Below are 19,698 nucleotides of genomic sequence, written 5' to 3'. Positions count from 1 at the left end.
AGAAGTAAACTTGCTCAAATAACATCAGTTCATTTCACAATTCATTTATTACAGCTGATGTTTAAGTATGCAGTTTTATCCCAAAGATCAGTAATAGATTTATTAGCTAAAGCACGTAGGATAGCAGGCCAGTTTAATCATTCATCAAAGGCATGTACAGAGCTTAAGTCATTACAACAATAACAAAATGAAACACCTCTACTCTTAGTGCATGATATCCCCACTCGTTGGAATATTGCATACTTAATGTTAGAACGACTTCTGAAACTCAAAAGAGCAGTTCAAATATATTTAGCTGATATAATGAGCTGCTAACACTCACATCAAATGATTGGAAATTCATTGAAAATCTATTGCATATTTTAAAACCTTTTTATGAACATACTGAGTTTATGAGTTCTGATGTTGGTAGTTTGTCAACAGTTGGTCCTAATATAATAACTTTACAAAGATTTTTATCTAAATTTAATCAAAAAGATGGTACAGTTCAAATAACAAAACATCTTTTAGCATCTTTAAATGAGAGATTCTTTTCTCAAGATAATTTAGGTATATAAAAATGATGAGAGACATGTTTTATCCATCATTATTGATCCTTTCTACAAGCTCAAATTCTTCCTATTGTTTCAAGAGAACAATCAAGATCAATGCTATTAGAAGCTGTAGTGAAAAATCAACGAAATAAAAACTTTTACCAGAAGTTATTATATTAATTTATATTAATATTACTATATTAATATTGCTACTTGTTCCAATCATTTAACACCATGATCCAAAAAAAAGAATGTTGATTTGACATAGAATGACTTTGATTCTTGCTTTTTAAAACTTGGGGAATATGAAGGAATCTTTGTGCAAAACAATCAAAAAAGCATTTCAGAAACTTTGTTTACAAGAATATAGAGTATTTGCTTATCAAATAAAAGCAAATTTTATAACATAACAAAAAAAAAGTTTTATATATTTCTACTGATTAAGAAAATCTCATTACTTATATGAAATGTATTTATATGTCTAAACACCGCTTATTAAGAAGTCTTATTATTAAAAGTTTGTGCAACTCTTAATGCTCTTTAGCGTTTGTTTTTTTTTATCTTAATGTTTCTTAAGCGGAGTTTCATCTACAATTTTCCAAGATGGTGCACGTTTTGTTTTATGAGCACCTTTGTGTTACCAGTAACAGGCTCAACTAAGCGCTGCATTTTTAACGTATTTGACTGATAACCAAACTGATAAATGGTAGGTGATTGAGTGAGGTTTAATTTGAATATTCGTAATGGCTTCTTTTCTGTAAACTTTAAACTCGTAATTACCATTAGTGTTATTAATTACCGTTACATCGAGGAAGTTTAAAGTTTTATTTTCACTTTCGATTTCGATTATTTATTGTACTGCAGGGTGTTGTTTATTTAAAATAAGTTGGAGTTGCTCTGCTTCCTGATTTTTTGAAAATCTAGCATGACTATCATCAATATATCTTAGATAGGATTTTAAATCAAGAGGAGGGTTTAATGTTTTTGCAATACTAAAAGCATTTTCTTCGTGGTATTGTAGAAAAGATTCTGCCAGTATGACCATGAACGAAAGACCAATAGAACCGGAATTCTCCAACTCATATATATTTATTTTTATATATTTATATATAACAAATATATTTATATATATTTATAAATATATTAATGCATTAACATACTTATAAAAATTATATTAAGACGAAGACATATTTACACAAACATTGAAATAATAAGGAATATTTTACCTGGATATTAAAGGGATTATTTTACCTGGATAATAAAGGAAGTTTCTCATAGTTTTTAATAGGTCAGAAGCGTCAGCGAAAAACAAAGTAAATCTATCATTTGCAAATAGATTTATTGTAATTTGTCACTTTATTATCAACCAAACCCATCCATCATTTTATGTATTCGATAAAATTTCATTTTTTCTATTGTTTTTGTTAATTCCTTTCATTGGAGTCTTGTATCTTTTAAGGCTAACATAATTATGTTTGGACGAGTGCTTTTTAAAGGAGCATTATTTTTTGCAAGAACAATTGCATTTTTTTTTTTTTTTTTTTTTTTGTTAACTGTTAGTAAAACTTCTTTTCAAAGTAAAAACATTTGCAACAAATATTACTTTCTGAAGATAAAGGACAAAGGATATCACATTTTTTGGTCTTAAAGCTCGTGGACTGAGAGTCCTGCTTGCAAGACAGTTGAACTAATTTCAGTTCCAACATAATGATAATATATAAGTCCACTTGAGGTAATATTTGTTAATCCATGGCATACTTTAAAAATCTTCATTTCAATTATTAAGTCCAGAGATAAAAACATTCATACTTCCTGAATATTATTTTATGAAAATAAGGTCACTTTGAAAGACCCAATCAAGGTCAACTCAACTATAGACTAAAGATTAATCAACAAGGATTTCATAAGTAGGAACTATGAAAGGCTTTGTAAATTTTTTGAATGATGTTTTTTCATGATAAGTTATCTTCCGATTATTAGTTTATTTGAGTTTGTTTGCTCTAATTTTAAAGTACAAAAAACTTTTGTAGTATTTTGAGTTAAAACTTTTATCACTTGCTCTATCTTGTAAAATGTGTTAATCATTTACATTCTGGGTGTTGTGATTTCTCGTGAGGCATTTGCGGTAAGTTTTTTGTTGGTTTTGCAAGTTGCTTTAAAATTTTTCTTTTATTTTTCTAGAATATAAAAAACCTAAGGTTTTATTAATAATGGATTTTTTTCTGTATGATAGGCAATGTAAATATTTTTATTAATTTTTAAATTTGTATTACTTGTTAATTCAATATCATCTTTAGAAAAATGTCTTTCGCAAATGTTTATTTTTCTAGCAGCTATTCAATCTTTCAAATCTTTATCTGCAACGCGATATTTAAACAAAACATTGACTATTTCTTACCTCCCGTTAGAATAAAATTTCTCATATCTCATCGGGTATTGATCTATGTTAATTCCTATATACTTTCAAGAACAAGAAACTCCGCATCCAGGGAAAGCAAAGTTCTTACCTGGCATAATGATAGAGTAATAGTTTTTTAAAATCTCTCTTTTGATATCGTAAATAGATATATATAAATACAGCAAGGTTTGAGGATTTAAGATTTTATTCTAAAATGCATCTACATTGATCACGTGATGCAAATATACGGAACTTTAATTTCAAACAACGACATAGCCAGACCAGGGTTTAATTCTAGAGACTATGAAAAAATAGTAATAATGAAATGAAACGACAACGAAATAAACATCGAATAAACAAGCAAAACAAGTTAGAAATTACAATCATAAAGTAATAAAAAACAACACAATTCATAATTACCGGATTGGTGGATGTTTTCTTTTTTAAAAGAATAGATAAAACTATTCTTTTTAAAAAGAAAACATCCACCCATCCGGTTGTTTTGAATTACGGAATTAAATGTCTCTTAGTATGTTGAATTAAAGCTTTATATCTAATTGTACCGGATGCCCAGTATTTATAACCGTTTCGTATTATCTGGCTTATATATCATTACATTTAAATAGATTTCATTTATCATAAAGATGCTGCTGCTGCTGGTTCTCGTTGCATTTAGTAATGCTAATTGGTGTGGTCAAACATCTTATTACTTGTTATACGAAGAATGTGTTAATCATAACTAACTTGCTTGTGATTTTCTTACCATATGTTGTTGTAATGACTACATCGACACATGTTTTCAATCCAAATGATACATCTACCATTTAATGGGACCCCCTCTGAAGGTTATGTCGATTGGGATTCTTATCAATATCGTGGTAACGTCTCCAATTATATCCATAATAAGCCCAAACCTGAAACTCCTACGATTATGCCTTATCAAGATAATAGAGTTGGTGTTCTCTAATGAGCAATTTAAGGACCCTGAACAAGCCTAATTAATATGGAATTCTGTCACTGCAGTCTTAGTGGTATTCAACCCAAATCTGTTGTTGATGGCACCAGAAGTATATTGCAAACTATAGCCGCATTAAAGAAATCTATAGCTAACCTACCAAACCTTGCCAGAAAATATGCGAAAGATTATAAACCTCTTCGGGCTACACCTTCTCCCAGGACTGCGGGATACTCATAGTTTTAAATTAGAACGATTACAACAGATGCACATGGAAAATATTAAAAATAGAATTCCAGCTGTTCCTCCTTATATATGGCCTCCTGAAGATTTAAGTCATAAGTTTTTAGCTGAATCTTACGGTTTTGAAAAAGTCCTGTTAATAGGGTTTTGGAGGCTCAGCTGTTGTATGATGTTAATCATTTGTTAGAGGTACCAAAAAGTTTTTTGATAACGAAAAGTTGAGACAGAAATACCGACGTCCCTCTAAAATGAAATTTCGACCCATTAAGGATAAAGTTATTGCTCATGAAAAGGCAATGTTAAGTTCTGCCTAGCAGTACACTTAGGCTATCAGACGGAGGAGACTAAAAAGAAGCTTCGTGGACCCAAAAGAAATAAAAATTCGAAGTCGTAGAGGTACGAAGTCTAACGTTTATGGCGGAGCAAACTCCCAATTCGATCGAACCAGTCGACGTAGATTTCAGAGTTGAATAAAGTTGGGACCCTTTGAAAGGTTATTGGGAAGAAGCTACTGTTAGCGAAACATTTTATGTTGCTATTAATTGTGATGATAGTTCTATAGAAGCTATATTTTACTTGTCTACCGAGTTTTCAAAATCAATAACAAATGCTGAGAAATATTTTGAATTTGTTACCGCACTATTTTTTACTGATAAATTAATATCCCTTGAAGTATGTGATGCTAGAGTAGAAAATCATTTAAAACCACTGCGCAATCGTCTCGAGTTCAAAGGAGAAGGAAATCAAACCATTAGAGATTCTATATACCTGCTTCAATCCGTTGATGGTATGGAAAATCTTACAAATTTGCGTACCAATTCTAAATCAGAATTACCGTTTCCTTTACCTACTCGTGTGTTATTAAAAAGTACGTATTTATTTAAAACAGGACAGCTTAATTAAATAAGGAAAAGGCTAATATACAGTACTGTGAATAAGTTTTAGCCCACCATAAGTTTATAATTATTTTTGATTTTGTCGTAAATATATAAAGGCCTTATGAAGAAAAAAAATTCGGATTTATAGACACAAATTATTTACAAAAATATCTAGAAATAATTTGATAAAATATGATACAAAAAGAAAGAACAATTTATACTTCGTAAGTCTGCCTTTTGCGTTGATCACAGAAGCGAATCTCCTGGGAATTGATTCATTTAAATTTGTAATGAAATTTTGTGTAATATTGGCCCACTCTCGAAATTACTAATTTTCGAAAACATTCTTCGACATTTTTGGGGTTATATTCAGCCTTTTTTTTTATCCAAATAATTCCAAACATGTTCAATAATGTTCAAATCTAGACGTTGAGGAGGCCAGTTCATTACTTCGAGAACTCCCTCCTTACACATGTCCTGTAGATATTTTTTGGCCACTCGGGAACAATGTTTGGGATCATTGTCTTGCTGTAGAATGAAATTATTACCAATTAGTCTTGCTGTAGAATGAAATTATTATCTATTCCAGATGGTGTTGCATAATGTCTTAAAATTTCTACATATTTTTCTCCTGTCAGTTTGTCATCAATTCTGATTAAATCACCTACTCCAGTGAAATACAACACCAAACTAAAACAGAACACCCCCACCCCTCCCCCACCCCCATTGTTGTCTACATCCAACAATGCTCGATTGTTGGATGTAGACAATCAGGGTGATAAGCCTCTCCTACCCTTCTTCTTACATGCTGTCGTCTTCTGCTACAGAACAATTCAAATATTGATTCATTTGTGTATAGTACACGGTCCTACATTCCTTGGGTCCAATTATTATGCTGTTTTGCATATTTAAGTCTTTTTTCATTATTGTCACGACGTAGTATAGGCTTTCGAACTGCAACACACCCTCTTAACCCAGCTTTTAGTAAATGTCGTCGAATGTAAGATGAGGAAACATTTGCCCCATTTGCAGCCTGAATGTCTTGGGCTAGTTCACTGGAGGTTTTTTTCCGAATTCGGAGAGACACATTTTTTAAATGTCTTGGAGATCTTCCACTTCGAATTTTATCCTCAAGAGATCCCGTGTTTTTAAATTTTTTTATAATTTCTCTAATGGTTGTCCTTGAATATTTTGTTTTTTGGACAACTTGTCTTTGAGAATAGCTTTCTTCAATAAGCACGATAATTTTTTTTCTACGTTACAGTAGTGGAATTTTACCCATTTTATTACTTAAATAACAACATAATACAAAAGAAATAAAAAAGAAAGTTTAAATTAGAATAAGTTTTGCTGATTAAAAAACAAAAAATAATATTAAACACACAGTTTCTATGAAATATCTTTGTAAACTGTACTTTCATCTTATATGAAGCCTTCATAGCAGTAAATAAAAAAAAAAAATTCAAGAGCAAACTGAAATCAAACGAGCTGATACGAATTGGGTTCAGATCAGCATACAATAAAAATAAACACGTTAGATATCCAAATACAAAAATCTATGTAAAAGTTTGATAAATATTGCTTTTGTTTGTTACTATAGTGTTTAGTATTGTTTGAAATTAGACATTATTTTATGTTATAAAATAATCGGAAGCTATTATTCAAATTATGTTAAAAAAACATGAGTTTTAATTAGTGCGCTAAAGCTTATTCACATTACTGTATATCCGTCCAAGGTGTCTATTAGAGATTTAAAGAGAAAAGTTTTGATCCCGACAAAAAATTGGTTTGTTATACGTGGACAAATTACGCTGGTTTGCTCAAAGAAATTAAACATCTATTAATGCCCTCTGTGGTTACTCTTTCATTATGGACCGTTGATTGTGATAAAGCAGGTGATGGTGAATCATTTTGTATTGAGAATTACCGCAAAATTATAGATAAGTTCCGTTGGGACCCTAAGTTCCATATTGATATATGGACCTGTATATATGCTTGTCCAGTCGGTTTTAGAGATAGGTGGTTCACCTGTCCTCATAGTGGTTTTAAAAATATTGCTCGTTAAAGTTATAATCAGGGAGGACTTAAGTTTATGACCTATCCTTGTATAGCTGAATAATATTATCACAAAGGTAATACCGATAAATTGGAAAGATAAAAAATATGTATAATGGCTCTTATTAATCCTGTTACACCCTCTATGTTTGATAACTATTTTGATATACAGTTTTTACCTAATGATTTAAGTAATTGGGAGAGTTATTTATTAAAAAATATTCAAGGTTATCAGATACTGTATGTTGACAAGAATCCTGCCTCTGCACAGTGGACCAGAATTCACTTTTACTGGGTAAAATTCATTACTAACTTAACATTAGGTCTATATTGACTAAAATCAGGATGAGTAATAAAATGGTGTCTGCGCTTCTTATTAAGTTGTTATTTCTTTAATTCGCTGCTATAGATACCTAATTTTGGGGTTGCAAAAACATTTTTTTTTTAGATATTTTTGCAAGTGCTTTTGTTCACCGAATTTTACATAAGTACCAATATAGGGTCATGCTTTTTAAAAAAGTAAATATATTTTTTATGTAGTTGCTATGGACACCTAATTTTGCTTAACAACAGCTAAATTTTATTATTGTATATGTTTTATTTGTGTTATGTACTCTATCTAGCGCGTAATTTATTATGAAATTCTCCCTTAAATCCTCGCTCGCGGAAAGCCAAACTTCTTTCAGTTTAATATGATTAATTAGTCTTATTACACTTGCTATTATTATGATTAATTTGCGTTATTAAACGTTGCTAGATAAGCTTGGTTTCCTGTAAAAAAAATTATATTCTAGTTTAGTTAATTAGTTCTTCTAATTTGCAGATTTTATAAGCGTCTGCAGAATTTTTCAAATTTGAATGGGTATTTTTGTACCCATGCATTCAAAATCACCGAAAATCTTTGACAAAGTATGCCACAAGCAGGCCCGCCGAGAGCCATAATTTTAGACGGTGCAAGAGATATTTTTGGGCCCTTAACCCATAATTCTAATATTTTAAACTATTACTGTATGCTTTTGCTGAAACAATTGAGGTTTAATTCCACATTGGTTTTTGAAATCGGCAATTGTTCACAATGAGGATGCAATCTTGTATTACAGTTTTATTTCTAGTTACAATTATTTCATTTACTAAAGAATATTAATTTAAAAAATAGATATTAAGCGTTTTGAATTTTTTTTTTTTTTTTTATGTAAATAGTTTTTCTTTCATTATTGGATTATAGGATATTTCTGAAATAAAAATTCAGACTATTTGTTACGTTTCAATCATGTTCAATAATACAATAATCAATCTCAACAAATATACAAGTACTAATAAAAACAGAATTTTAACAAATAGTTTATTCCAAGAATAGTTCATTTACAAAACAAACGTGCTTTTCTTGCTTTTTTTAAAGCGGAATTTCAAATAATTTTGTCAAAATCAATTGACCTAGATATTGAAGATTCGAGACTCAACATTGCCAAATCCACTAACCGTCCTTGTAGCATTGTACTTTTTAAAAAGTTTTTAATCAGTTTTAGTTTGCTGAATGAGCGTTCGGCGGATGCAACTGGAGCAGGAATTATTAAGAATATTCTCAAGCATACACAAATATTTGGAAATAGGCGATGTAAATTAGTTCGACTAATCGAATTTAGGAGTTCAAAGAGGCTTAACCGATTCGATCCAAAATATGCATAATGTATAGATTTTAACTGTTTTATTTCCATTACAATATCTTCGCTAACATCTGCTGAATATTCTTCACTTAATAATTTTGCTTTCATTTCCAATGTATCCAAATTAATATTGAGATAATTCCACATGAAGCTAAACTTATCTAAGATGCTCTATGCTGCTTTGAATCTTACTGTAAGGCCACCAATAATACCACATAGAAAACAAATCTTCTAAAGCATGATTCTTCCATGGCCTCATCTTCATTTAAATCTGTAAACCCTTGATCCTCTGGCTCTTTTGCGATTTGCACCACCACGCCCTCTTGATAGTTTGACTTCTATATCCAAACTCATTGCAAAATTCTTTGATTCTGACCAGATATCTTTCCATTTATTCCGAAGCTCAAGAAGTTGTCTCAGAAAGTGGTTTATGTTGTCCACTTCCACATCTAATGTTGTATTTCTTGCTTGAATAACTTTGTTGCAAAAATCAATCGGAACAAGAATTTTGTACCATATTGATGACATTATTATGCAGGAAAATGAATTAATATAATATAAGGCACCTTCTACTTTAGTTCTTGTTTTAGAAGTCAAATTTTATTCTTAAAGCTCTTCCAATGACAATTTAATGCTAGAAAGTTGTGCTGCAAGAGGTTTGACACTTTCAACACGATCTGACCACCTTGTATGTGACATTACTTTTAATGAGCAATTGATGTGTTTTGATAATATCAAAACACATTTTTTAATTTTTTTTTGTAATTATTATTGTAATTATTTTAAAAAAAAGCTTTGGTTAATGGGCCCCAATCGTTCAATGGGCCCTGGAGCAGTGCACCGCCTGTACCCCCCTCTCAGTAGGCCTGGCTACAAGTTGTACAAGCTTAAGAAGTGATAGGTCTATATTTAAAAATACAAGATAATTATGTACAGTATAATTCAGGAGAAATTACGAAAAAATAGAATGGCTTTCATTTAAGAGTTGCACAACACCATCTGGGAAATTTTCTTTTTTAGGATGCTTAGGTGTTCGTAAAGTACTGATTACTAAATCGGATGAGCACATAAAATGCCGTAAAAGGTCTTCGTTTGTCTTTAAATGCGAACACTTCCTTGAAAAAAAGTCTTTATTTCGTGCTATTAAGGCCTCTTAATTCGTCATCCAAATAGGCAACACCATCTCATCAACAACCTGCCACCCATGTATTAAGATTTTGTGCAAGCTCTATGGCATGTAGTACCAGGGATAAAGTTGTATATAAAGCTGTGCTGTTTCTAAGCAATAGTCTTTAAATTTATCGACATCGATCACAAAACCAGATAACAAAGTACACAGCACAACATATATTCTTTTAATGAAATGCACATCAGCATTAATAATTGCTGCTGTTTGTTCAGCATTTCTGAAGAAACGTCGGTCAGTATTGCCATTATTTGATGAACCAGAACCACCAGACCTAGAGATTTGAATCACCAGCCCAACTTTATTTCTGAACCGAGATTAAATCAAAATCTTTTTAGCTTTAACTTTTTCTTTGCCTGCATCTGACCTTGATGCCCATTTCTTCACTTCAGCTTTGTAGCCGACTTTCAACAAACACTTCATACTACAGATCCATGCAAGAAGTTGGTTTATTTGACTTAGTATTCAACCACAAACTGAGCAACACTGACATGAATTAGTAACTGTAGATAATGCAGTGGCAACTTTTTCACCTATCATATTAACATTAACTAGGTAAAGAACAGTTAAGTTTTTCATACTTTTATTCCATACATAATTGAATCATACCATATTATCATAATAAAAAGATGTTACAATAAATTCCTTAATAATTTGTGTTTTATTTAAGTTTAACATTGGCCTTAAAATTTAACCACCCTTTATAATTCATTTGGACTAATATAATATTAGCGCATATACAAGACACCAATAGATTTTTTCAAAAAATATGTTGTTTTTATTTATTTTAGATATTTTTTATTTCACATTCATGGATTTTTGTAAATTTTATGGTCATAAACCAAAACCAGTTCTTCCTAAACCAATTTTGAATTCTGCAGTATCAGAGGAAATTGATTTATCTTCGGAAAGTGATAAATCAGTTGAGCCAAATGATATAAACACAGATGGCGAACTTACTGATTCGGAATTAGAAATAGAGTTACATGCTGATTTGGAACTAGAAACAAAGTTGAATGAGTCATTTTCGGAAAATAATGACCAACTTTTTTCAATAGCAGATGTTGCTCCAATGCAAAAAAGCAGTGCTATTGAAACCAAATTAAACCAAAAAACTCTAAATTATTGGAATGGAAAACAAAAGAACGTTATAGTATTTCTGTCAAAAAAGTTCCTTTAATTAGGATTCCACCTCTTGGAATATTGCCTTTGCAGCAGTCAATAGAATATTTTTGAGATATTATAAGCTACGATCTCATCACCCGCATCGTTGAAAAAAGTAACATACGCAGCCCAATTTGGCACCAGTAAACCTCTTAATATTTCATCAGAAGAGCTGAAAATATTTATTGGTATACTTTTGTAAATGTCAATAGTAAAAATGCCTGGAACAAGCGATTATTGGGACATATTTCTTCGATACGAGCGTATAGCTAGTGTTATGAACATTCGACGATTCGAGCGTATCAAGAGGTTTTTGCATTGCAATAATAATTTGAATGTGTCAGAAAACTGTCCAGACAAACTTTTTAAAATTCGTCCTTTAGTAGATGCTTTATAAGAACGTTTTATATTATTTGTTCCAACTGAAATGTTACTCATTGATGAACAAGTTGTAGCTTTTAAAGGGAGATCTAGATTAAACCATTATAATCTTAAAATGCCTCAAAAGTGGGGCTACTAGCTTTATCTCCTGACAAATCCATACAGACTCCATTTTTGCAAGCACGGGTCAATCTGATCTTAAGACCTCAGGAAGATATTGTTATGCCATTACTACAAAATATTCCAAGACTCAATTGGCATAAATTGTTTATAGGTAATTGGTACACATGTGTTGGATTAGCATCTACATAATTAAACCAAGGATTTTCTTTATTAGGGACTGTGCACCCTGACAGGATTAGTGACTGCAAAGTTTCAACTGACAAAGATATGAAAAATAAGGAAGAGGTTCAGTTGAAATAAAAACTTGCCAATATGATGGGGTTGAGCTTCATGGAATTAAATGGTTTGGTAATAGATCTGTTAATATCCTCACTACCTATGAATCAGTAGTTCTAATAACTCAAGTAAAAAGCTGGGATAAAAAAGAATAAGAAAAAAAGAGATTCCGAATGATTGTCCCTCTGCAACCGTCATTTACAACAAATGTATGGGAGATGTCGATCTTTTAGATGGACTATTGAGTGACTATCGCACTCCTGTTCGTTCAAAAAAGTGATATCATCGGCTAATCTGGCATTCTGTTAATGTTTCAGTAGTCCAAGTGTGGATTTTGTATAGAAAAGTTTAATCAAACGATAAAAAAAAAAAAAATGTGATTAAAGTCCCTCAAAATCTCGATTGCCGAATCAGTGAATTTGCAAGAGAAAAGGTTAATCAGAAAAGGACTACCTTCAACATCAAATCTGAGCTTTAATTCAAAGAAAAAAAAGAGAATATAAGAATGTTAAAGGTTGCTGATTCTATTCAAGTCAGAGATTTTAAAGGAGTTTTTCATTTTTTTGCCTTTTTAATTTTTGTTGCATCATGAAGTAATAGCGCTTCTTTCTGGAGAGTCAGTGAGAATTCCGCGACTTTCTAGTTTTCTACCTGTTTTTTTCTAGGTGAACAAAGTTATGTTTTTGGAAAAGGGCAGACCTGTTCTGGCATTTCACTTGAAAGATTTCATAAAGAAAATTCTATTTCCATAGTTGTCGAAACATTTTCTGGCAAAGATATATCGCTATTTTTTTAAACTTATCGATGAATCTTTAATTAATCTCTAATCTGGAATTCCCAAGAATTCCGTTGCTATTTCGGAGTGGATGGGTACTGGTGTCCATCAATCTTATACCACACTAAAAAGCGCGTATTTTCATTGCGCTTAGGGCTGCCAAAATCGAAATAACATCCGGTAATACGAGTATGTACGAGTAATCCGGTACGAGTGCTAACTGAACTATCGAGGCTAGTAATATAAGCTATTTAAGTAAAATTTTATAATAAATACACACATATCTCAAATAAGTAGAAATCCTCACGTGTTTTTGCTTTCACGATAGCTCGCACTCACCGCAAGTAAATTGCACGTTTTGAAAAAATCCATTCTTTTTGAGGGGCACATGGGAAAAGCAGACAAGTAACATTTTTCAAGTTTTTAGAAAACCCATTTTAAAAGTTCAAACACTCTTCAATGATCTAAGCTACAGAATACAAAGTGGAGATTCAGCATACAGCAAGGCGAACCAATATCATTGCTACAAATGATAAAGTTTGTATGTTTTTTTAATGACCGATGGGATTTAAACTAAAAAAATCACATAAGAGATGGTTTTGTGACGTCTGTTTTTTCCCCTGAAACCAAGACATTCCAAAATAGGCTAAGTTTTATTCTATAGATATACTTATAATGCTATGGGATGCTTAAACAATGAGATAAGAACTTAGAAGCCATATAAATCCATCTTTATAAATAAAAAAATTCCATAAAAATCAACCAAAGCGAGAAATTTTTTGTGATATACAGAAAGCTCAATTTTATGACAACTACAAAACATAAACAAACAGCACACAAGAACAAAGTTGCACAACAAGCCACAGTTGCAACGTTTTAATGAAACAAGGGATTCATTACCAATTCATTCCTCATTCTCCGACGAGTCATTAAGTTCATGGCCCTGGGTTAGTTCTATCAATGTCTGATCGACTATGAGGAAGCTCATCGAAGAACTGATAATTTGTAGGACAGCAAAACCTTTTCAATACTTAAAGTTCTTCATACTTTTCTGAACTGATGGGCAGGGGACCATTTTCATACAACTTGGTAAGTACAGACATCTGTGGTTGCTTCTTCCCACGCTGAGTCCCTGTTGTTTTAGTACAGCAGATACAAACGCACCATTCAAAGAATCCCTCTAGAGAGCAAGCAATGGACGGGAGTCCAAAATGTGGACTTCCATGACTGGGCGTGTTTTTAAAGAGCATGCGACTTTGAAGGAAGGTCTTCATTACTTTGTGTAGGCAAAAAACATGTCTTGTGTTGCCCTGATGACCGTGAAAGGTGTTGGACATGCTCGAGTAGTTGTAAATTCTGCTAACCAGTCCTCTGGCTAGTCTATATTACTTGCCATATTGACGTTGCCAAAGTCTCTATCGTTCTCCATGTAGGAGAGGCCTCTTATCGGAAAGGTGATTTTCACTAACTTGAATCTCTTGCGCTCATGTACGTTATTGTATAAGAACTTTATCACTGTATAGTTTTTATTTTGTCCACTGTACCCATCGCAGAAGAAACTAATTTCGTCCACGGCTTCAGAACTGTGGCTGCGGATGAAGTCAGCAAGAAGTAAACAAACGTCGTCAGCACCCTTTTTTGCTACTGTTGCAAAATATGTATACATATACACTTCATCAGTTGACAGTACATGGATTACAAACGTATACAGGCTGAGCTGCCTGCGTTAGTAAACGTCATTGGTGGACTTGTTTGGCATTGGTAGATTTCTGGCAAAGTCAAAGCAGATTGTTTCAAACCTGTCACGTTTTCTTGCCCCTTCCCCTAAGCTGCAGCTTTCCTGTCATAGAATGTACGGGCCTTGCGTGTCTATGCAGCTCGTGGTTCGTTAATAGTTTAGTTTTCTTGCTATTCCGACCAGAAACATCTCTGCCTTTGCTCTTGGCGTCGGCGATGTCACCATCCACATGCTGCAACTTCACGATGAATTCGTCACATGTAGAACAAGTGTCCTTCCGTGGGTAGCCAAATCCAATCTTGAATTTAGTATTAAACTGTTCTGTAGGATTCATAGCTAACCTGTGACAAAAAAAATGAACATCACATCAAAGCATAAAATTAGTCAAGGACTATCGATCGCTTCTATTGTAAAAAAAGACTAGCTTGAGTTGAAGGGCTTAGCCTAATGGAGAGAAATTGAAACGCGCGTGTGATATATTAATAAGATTGAAAAAAAAGTCTCTTAATTTTTAATGATTTTACGTCGATATTGTGCCATGTTGTGGAAAACAAAATCATTGGGTATAAATGTATATGCACAAGGGTTGTTCACGGAGTTTTAAACGTTTTATAGATTTATTACCTTTGAAAAAAAGGTGTTGAATTTCTAAAACGAGGTAGGAGAAGAAGAATTTGAGTTATCTGACCAGTGTTAAAAGATTCCAGATTGTCAACTTAGATTTATTTTTATAAATCGTTACATTTATTGTGTCATTTAATAGTCTTTAAAATATCTAATCAAAATTGATCGTATCTCATTTATTTCTAAGTAATCTTTATACAATGTTAAAAACAAAAGAATTAAATTAATTCAAATATTTTGGTGTATAGTGTGCTTTATATACAAAGTATGAGAGTTTTTAGAAAAGCTTACATTTTTTGGCTAGTAGTATAGTTGTTTAATAATATGCCCTGATAATATAAATAAAATAACAAAATAAAATAAAGGCAAATCCACAAGATGCTGTGATGGATTTGATATGTAAATTTAGCTGCAAGTAAAAATAAGCATTTGTGCATGCAAACCTTGGTTACAGGGTGAACTGACACAAACATCTTATTCAGTTTATCAACATTTAAGGTATCAGAAAGGTACAACTTTCTTGACTCCCCCATTGCATAGTGACTGTGTCTGCATCGGAAAGATGATGTGGCCTGTTGTTATGCTTTCCTCTTCCATCTTGTGGTGCATGACCTGCGAAGAATTAACCCACACAATCAACAATCCAATCAAAATTAAATTAAAAGCACTAATTCTAATTCCAACTTACCTGTTAATGACATTGCTTTGCGGACTGTTTCTACACTGTTTTTTGTGATGCCGAAGAGCGAGCAAAAGGCTTTCACACACTACCAGATGTGTAATTTTTTATGTTTAATCTTTGCTGCATCTTTTTTCCTTCCATTACTTGTTCGCTTTCGAGGCTTTTAAGTCATACCTAGACTGTCAAAGCAATCCGCCATTTTGCTCGCACTTTGTTATGACAAAGCTAAACTCTAATTGGCTGACCTGGTAATGTGAATCAACATCACATGACTTACCGGGGAAATGTCAACTTTTTCCCCTGCAGATTTTGGCCTGGTTTTTTACCCTGATGGCTATATTTTTAAATGCTCGAGACTTTGCTGGTTTTTCGGCTCGACGATATAATATGATGTAACTTTGCGTCGGGCTCTACGTACCAAGGAAAAAAAACTCAATATACAAAATTTTTGACATGTCTGTTTTTTCCCCTGTGCCCTTCAATTGTCAAACTTTAACGCCTATGGGAAAAAAAACTTTCGTTTCAACTTTATTGTAGCTATTCACTATTAGGAAAAATTGTTTATGAATTTAAGTGAAATGAAGTGTTCTTGAAAATTCTAATGTTGTCGTTAATAAAAAGGAGAATCATAGGCATTTCATTTAAATTCTCGAACTCTTATGACAAAGATGTTTAGAAGAGTTAATTACTCACTTATATTTGCTCGTCAGAGATATAGCATGCGCTCGTGATCAATCGGCCTCATAAACATTTTTAGGGGTCATAAGAATGGAAACACAAGCCTGTGAAAAAATATTTGCTTGAAAGAAAAGTGAATTTTTTTGGAGAATCTAGATATATAGAACAGTTGGGGCAGTTATGCATCATATAGTTATGATTTTTCATGTGCTAAGGCTTCGAATAACAAGTTTAAAGGTTAAAATTGACGTAAAAAGTCCTTATTTACAGAAATATGAAGCTTAAGTACTTCATTTCGAATATGTGAAGAAACTCCTAATTTGCAAAAAGCACTGTCGTATGTTGTGGGTTATCTAAAATGTTGTCTCAATAGGTATTGATAAATAATCATTGGACGTTCTCCTATTAAAATGGTTCTAAATTTCGCTCATTAAATAAGCTGTTTTGCGAGAAGTGGAAACGACTTAAAAGATATAACAAACACGGAGAAGAGACAACTTGTGAGAACTTTTTATAATAACGAGTGTTCTATGTAAAATTAAATTCTCAGTAAGAATTAATCGAATATGATAATAAAGAATTGAACTCATTAATTGATTTTATAAATATTTGTCATAAACATACTTTTACATACTATTTATCAAACAACCTTATCTGAAAAGGTTCACTGTTTCTTTAATATTCTTTTTATATTTTCCTGATTATTTTTATAAAGTTGATAATATATTTTCCCTGAAATAATAAGAGTTTCAAATAAGAGACTTTTTACTTGATCACTAGGAAGCGTTTTGAGATATCTGTTGTGTGTAATCTTTTAATAGATCTCTCTTTATTTTGATAAAAACAATTGGTTGGAAAGAAAATTGGAAAGATAATTTATTGTCTAACGTTGTTCTTTCTTAAGGCGTTCACTTTTTAAACGGTTTGGTTTAATTCGTCAGCTGAAAAGTTTTCTTTTTCACTGCAATATTTCTTCAATTTCTTGTTTGAATTCTTTAGCTGCGGTCAATAAAGTGACATCTCTCCTTCTAATTGATATTTAACCAATTCTCTTGGTCTCAACATATTGAGCCGTTTTTGCAAGAGCAAAATTTATTTTTCACAGAAGCCAATTTTTTTTATTGACTTTTGAAAATCAGTTTTTTGCATTTTCTTTAAATGCATTTTTAAGCCTCTTACATTTCTTTCAATAGTTTTGTGACCAGCGTTTGACACATTATTCTTTACTCTCATTACTTTTTTCAAAATACTGCCACACTTCGATGAAAGCACCCTTATAGATATTTTGTTTACCCGGTAATAAAAATGTCAAAAACCGGGGTTTTACCGTTACCGGTATTTATGAAAAACGGTAATAATTCCATGCCCTAATTGTGATGATTTTGTTGCTGTAAATAGTGCTGTAGTAACTTTCCCATTTACGATTGTTATTTAATTCTTGTGTAGAACTGTAAATTTTTTATTATTTGTAGTAAACAATTTTTAAATCCAGTTGCGAAGGAATTGTTCTCCCTTTAATACATCTGTTTCTTTTTCCTAGGAAAATCCCAATGGTCTGTAAGATAAGTGGATGGTGGATGAGGGGTTGGATCAAATAATCTTCCTTTCACAATTACAATATCCAGATATCTGCAGAGGCAAAAAGCAAGTGAGGAATAAGCTGGCTTCATCAAGGATATACCTCTAACCAAGTTATTGAGCTCATCTTGGGTAAAGGTTTCCGGTCTAATATCTGACTCAGAGGATTAGTCCAAATCCGTAGAATCCTGATCACTGCGGCCAGTAAAAGTATTACATTCAGCTTCATCTTCAACAGACTTAAGTCCTTGCAATGGAGGGACTGAATCAGGCAGTGAAGCATCATGAGAAACTGGTTTTTAATGTCTTAATCTAAATTTCGATTCACAATTTTGTGCTTAATTTTTACCGAAAAGCCACTGGTATTAAAGCTGCAAAAGTACCAATCAACGAGATGATTCTTGGGCTCTTACTATATCATGGGTTTTGCAACAAAACATGAAGTATAAATAACCATTAGAACGCGAAGTAAAAATAAAAAATCTCGTTTTTATAAACTGGTCTTAACAATTACAGAGTCAAGCTAAATGGTCCTTTTGATTGGCTAGGCAAGCGTATTTGAATTTGTAATTCATAAAATAATCTCAGAAAACAATTAATTTTCTTTTATATTAAAATGATATTTAACATGGTTTATTTTCTATCTCATTATAAAAGTGTTAATATTTCTAGATTAACATCATTTTTTAAATATTATATATTAAATATATATATATTATTTATATAATAATCATTTATTTTTCATAATGTGAACAGAAACACGTTTTTCTAGATAAGGAGGCAAAAGCGCATGTAACTATTATTTGAAAATAATTATGAGATTTTTCTTCTTAATATAAACATTATTTGTATGCCAAAATTTTATTTTTTTAAATTATATATATGGTGCATGCATGTAATGCAAACATTCCATCAAAATAATCAATGTGCAAATATTTTTTTCAATAAGTTTAAATTTAAAATTAAGCTATCAAATGATCGATATTATTCAAATACTGTAGCATTGCCTAATGACAAAATATATTCTATTATAGTTAAAATAGTTATAATATTTTAATACTCGTGAAAACAGGGATTATTATGATCAAATTAGGTGAATTATATGGTTATTTTTTTGGCGGTTGCTACTTAGAGCGCAATGCGCTCTATGCAGTTATATGTAACTCGAAGCGCAATACTTTGTACGCATGCGCTAGATTTTTTTTTTTTTTTTTTTTTTTTTTTTTAATTTTAGTTTTAATCTTGTTGATGTTAACCCTAACACCCTAACTAACCAGCTTTATTGTGAAATATAAATTGCACTGTTATAATAAAATAATTGCGCATGCGTGTTCAATATTGCGCTCTAAGCAACGTCGTATTTTTAACTTGAAAAAAGACACTTTGTATTTTTTTTTCAAGTTAGTAACCTATTCTTATGATATTTATTTTTTTTATTTGTTATAATTATATTATATTTCATTTTTCTATGAAAAACTTAATGAGTCTTTCCTCCCTCCCCCCTCCCCCCCCATCCCTGTAATATTGCTGAAAGTGTTAAACTTTGGTACCTATTTTTGCGCCAAAATTTTGGTGTCTATTATGTAATATTTTTTAATTTAATTTTGCATACTCATGAAAGTTCTTAAACTGGGCCTAATACTTATAAAGAAAGGCTCAACATACCTTCGATATCAGTTTTATATCTGAACAGCGACGAAGTTTTTTAGAACTGTAAATCTAATAATAGCGGTGCTAACTGTCGAAAAACAAAAATACAAAAATGAA

At 31.8% G+C, this 19,698-nt stretch overlaps 2 pseudogenes; both read right to left on the bottom strand.

Annotated features, from left to right (window-relative positions):
- Nucleotides 1–2,082: 2,082 nt before the first annotated feature.
- On the bottom strand, nt 2,083–3,755 carry LOC149892824 (uncharacterized; annotated as a pseudogene).
- Nucleotides 3,756–13,535: 9,780 nt separating this feature from the next.
- LOC149892823 (uncharacterized) lies at nt 13,536–15,526 on the bottom strand (annotated as a pseudogene).
- Between the last annotated feature and the right edge of the window lie 4,172 nt (nt 15,527–19,698).

The sequence above is a fragment of the Hydra viridissima genome, unplaced genomic scaffold (assembly GCF_058129835.1).
Source record: "Hydra viridissima isolate aposymbiotic clone 2 unplaced genomic scaffold, HvirCarnegie_v1 scaffold_1, whole genome shotgun sequence".
NCBI lineage: Eukaryota > Metazoa > Cnidaria > Hydrozoa > Anthoathecata > Hydridae > Hydra > Hydra viridissima.
The sequence above is the reverse complement of the archived record's forward strand: the minus strand, read 5'-3'. Positions and strand labels throughout refer to the sequence as shown.